Source organism: Euprymna scolopes, chromosome 28, assembly GCF_053919585.1.
Source record: "Euprymna scolopes isolate OS-2025 chromosome 28, ASM5391958v1, whole genome shotgun sequence".
Taxonomy (NCBI): domain Eukaryota; kingdom Metazoa; phylum Mollusca; class Cephalopoda; order Sepiida; family Sepiolidae; genus Euprymna; species Euprymna scolopes.
Window position 1 is genome coordinate 58,001,485 of NC_136509.1, and position 4,887 is coordinate 58,006,371.

Consider the following 4,887-nt stretch of genomic DNA (forward strand, 5'->3'; position numbering starts at 1 on the left):
CATAAATTTTACTCGCGGTTCAAAATTTGTAAATATGAAAACAAACCTATATATCTTTTTTACGATCCCATATTTACTTAATTTCATTTTTTTTAAGACAGAGGAGGGGAGGAATGACACGCAGAATACGGACCGTGTTGAAATAACATTATTTAGAAAGCCATTCTTAATATGGGGAGGGAAACTATTCTGCACTTTTAAATAAAGTGCTTCTACAGTGTAGTACCTATATTAAAAAAATACAAACATTTATAATGAAACTGTGTATTTCGAAAAACTGCTGAGTCATTTTCCAGAGGTGACGTCATGTGTTGATGATTGTGGGGGAGGGGAGAAACAAGCATGATTATGTTGCTTTAAAAAGTACTCTGGAGGCCGTCAGAGATTACCAAACTTTTTTTGGTAAGGTTGGAGTGTGGTGAATTATGCCTATTCATTCTCCTAAGCATTACAACCACTTTTTCTGTTTATGGAGAGGGGGCCCAGTAGATGATTTCGCTAGAATGCTGCATCAGAACTACACTGATCTTAGCCAAAAGGTCAAGTAAGCGTAATATAGTTTTCTACTAGGCATTACCTCCTTCTAAAAAAAAAACACAAAATAACTAACACAGCATATATTTAAAGAGGTGAAGAGGGGAATATATAGTAAGTCCCAGAAATGGCTGAAGCAGTTTATGATCTCAAAAATACTTTATTTCATATATATTTTTAAAAGAAGTGGGAATATGGAGTCAGGACTGGAAACGGCTGAAGCAGTTTACGATCTCAAAATTACTTTATCTAATATAAAATAGTCTACAATTTATTTCATGTATGTTTTTAACAGTGGGGTGGGGGAAATGAAATCAGTCCAAGAAATGGCCTAAACCGTTTGCGAGTTAAACATTACTATATTTCATTCATATTTTTAACAATAGGTTGGGAATAATATAGAGTCAGTCCTGGAAATGGCTGCAACATTTTACGTTTTAGACATTAATTTTTTTAGCAGTGGGATGGGGGATAAGAAGTTAGTGCCGGAAATGGCTGAAACAGTTTACGATTTAAACATTGCTTTATTTCATGTATATTTTTAACAGACATTATTACATAGTTATTATTTTCGTAAGGGAGGGGAGGGGGATAATGTGGGTTACAGTTATGGAAAATGATTGTCTAAATTAGTAACTTATCCAAGATTTATGAAAAATGATGAAATGTAAGTTAATTGATTAGTGCTTTCTATAATGAAATAATCAACACAGACAATATATCAAAGTTATTATTTTCGTAAGGTGGGGGGTTAAAATTAAGCTTATTACTGAAATTAGTAACATATCCAAGAATTATGAAAAATGTTGAAATGTGAGTTAATTGATTGGTGTGTTTGTAATGAAATAATCGGCCTAGACAATATATCAAATGTATTATTTTCGTATTTGTAAGGGGTGGCCATAATGTTGGTTAAAATTATGAAAATGATTGTCAAAATTAGTAACGTATCGAGGAATTATGAAAAATGATGAAATGTTGATTAATTGGTGTGTTTGTAATTAAATAATCGGCCAACACAATATATCAAAGTTATTATTTTCGTAAGGGGAGTTGCGATAATGTAGGTTACAATTATGAAAAATGGTTGTCGAAATTAATAACATATCCAAGAATCATGAAAAATGATGAAATGTCAATAAATCGATTGATGTATTTGTAATGAAATAAACAACCAAGACAATATATCAAAGTTATTATTTTTGTAAGGTGGGGGGGGGGTGATAATGTAGGTTAAAATTATGAAAAATGATTGCCCAATTAGTAACATATCCAGGAATTATGAAAAATGATACAATGTGAATTGATTGGTGCGTTTGTAATTAAATATACGGCTTAGACAATATATGAAAGTTAATTTTTTTTGTAAGGGGGGGGGTAATATGGCTTTAAAGTATAAAAAATGATTCTTGAAATTAGTAACATATCCAATAATTATGAAAAATGATGAATATGAGTTGATTGATTGGTGCATTTGTAATGAAATAATCGGCCCAGACAATACATCAAAATTCTTCTCTTTTTTTTTGTAAGAGGGGGCGATAATGTGGGTTAAAATTATAAAAAATGATTGTCGAAATTAGTAACGTATCCAAGAATTTTGAAAAATACTGAAATGTGAGTTAATTGTTTGTAATGAAAAATAAGCCCAGACAATTTATCAATTTCTGTAGGTGGTCAACAATATTTTTCTGAATTTTCATTGTTAACTTTGGGGAATGATGTCACAGTTGTAGTGGTGAGTAGAAATAAACATGATTATGTTGCTTTTTAATGTTTTCTGGAGTTCTCTATGAATTTAAAAACCTTCACTTTTGGAGTGAGGCTGGAGAGAGTAATGTCCATTTTGGTGTCACAATGCAATCTCCCACAATGTCATATTCCAAAAATTATGAATAACTATGGAATCATATTCCGGAAATGACATTCTAATGTGTAATTGGTGGTTGTGGTAGGGAGGTGGAAGAACTATATTAATATTGAAAATTGTGGTAAAGTAAAAGTTACCTAATGATCATTCACGTCAATGCATTTTTGTAATTATTTAGAAAGTCTGCTGAGTTATGGTCAAGAAATGATATCATTTCACTTAACATGATGGTGTCAATAGTAGGGAGGGAAAGAACACAGTAATGTGGAATTTTGTAGTGAATCAAGGGTTGCCCAATCACAAAGCTTCTCAACATATTTGTTTGTAAAGCCTGCTGAGTAATCTTCAGAAAATGACATATTTTTTCCAAAAAAAATTTGTTATCGGTAGTGGAGAAAAAATGGAACAGTAATGTGGAATTTGATAAAGAAGCAAGGGTTGTCTAATCACTTAACTGTATCAATGTATTTATGCATTAATTTTGAAATCCTGCTTAGACATCTTCCAAAAATGACATCATTTTTCTTACAATAATAATATAACGATGTACGATCCAGCACCATTTATATATGTTACCCATGTGGCAGGTGTCCTTCGATCGTACCTTGTCTAAATACAAGTTGGCTTGTTGATCATCCTTACCCACTGTGTTTTCATGGAGGGGCGCTTTTCCTCTCGATTGAATCATCTTTCTTCCATGTGTAGGGAGTCTCCGGGTACATCAATCACTCCGCTGGTCCTTGCGGTTTGCTGAAAAAATCAAGAGTCCTCACTACAACAAACAGAACTCCGGGTTATAACAGTAACAAACTATTTATTGTTTCATTACTTCATAACAACTACTGTCTAATTTGAGGTGACTGACTATAGCAGTGAACGATGTAAGACCAGACCAGTAAAGTCACAGAGTTCCCATTAACACAGGCTAGTTCCCATCATAACTTCAGGGCCCTGAAGGGCTCCCCAAATCGGGAGCGCTTGACAAACCCAGCCGTTCAGCTTGCTGGCTACGACTCCTCTGCGTTTAGAAATCCTTTTTCTAAATCCAACCTCTTTTCCCCCACCTCTCCTTAAGAGAGTGGTTACAAACACCTTTCTTTCTTTCTCTTAGAGCTTATCTCTACCAAACCTCAACCCCCACCTGCACTGAGGTGTTTCTACTTATTATCAAATTAGGGGTGATTAGTCACTCCAAGTCGAACAATGCTTGGCAGCGACCCCTACTCTTGACCCACAGCTTCATATCGCTCAGCAGAGGGTTTAAAACAACCTTTTCCATTGTTAACAGATATATAACAGCAATTAGATAAAAACAAATTATTTGTTTTTTCTCTTTCTGACAAAATCCCATTTGTTTTGTCCCAATCAGACATTAACACCCCCCTCTTCTGCCCTCTCTTCCTTTATTTGAAAAACAAGACCATCTCTTTTGACATGTAGATAATTCCAAATCTGTCTCCCTTTTTGAGGCAACACATCTGCTTTATGTCTAACAAGCTTACAATGCCACATCGGTGGCTGGTCCTATTTTCCTAGCTAAGGTTTTGCATCTCTCTGCACTACCTTCTTGTCCGGTAAAACAACCCTCCTCCTCACTGCAATATACACCTCGCAGCATGCATTCATGACACCAATTGGTGTCATATCCCTTCCATCCTTATGGGGGGGGGGGGGAATGCATCCATTGCAGCATTTCCACTCAGCTCTGTCAGAAAAACAAAGAAACAAAATACCCAGTATAAACCCCAAGTAAAAAGTTCAATTGCAACCTCAACAGTTTCTGAGTCAGGGATTCTATATTGATCTACACATGCATTATTTTTTTTTTTCAGAAGTTAATTCCTCCTTTTTTTTTTTTCACTTTACTAGTCCTTTTAAGGTGACTGCATCTACGTACATGCAAAACAGTTTCTCTTATTTATTCTCAGTCTTTATAACTGTAACTCATCAAACCATGTATATGCAAAACATGGGGTTTCTTTCACTTTTTTTTTTTCTTTTTTCTTATTTTCAGTCCATCTCCACGACTTAATCTATGTGCATGCAAAACATTTTTTCTTCTTCCCTTTAACTACAACCCATCAGACCATGTGCATGCAGACGTTCTTTGTTTTTTTTTCCACCCCCTTTTTTTATTTTTTTTTTTTATTTCGGTCCTTCTCTACGACTTGGTCTATATGCATGCAAAACAATCTCTCTTTTTTTTTTTTCTTAGATTTTCATCTTCAGTCCTAGTTCAACCATAATTTTGTTCGGTAACTAGGAAGGCTCAGCCCATCTCCAATCGCCATTTGCTGTCCCAAAATACTGTGTCACCTGAGATCTCAATTCGTTCTAGGCCTTTTTGCCTATTTAATTCTACTCTAAAATTGTTTGCTGGGGGATTATTTTTACACACATCCAATTTTTCAACCTATTTTTGTATTTTATTTTATTTATTTATTATCTTTTTTTCACTCAATTCTTTACACGAAGAGAAATAA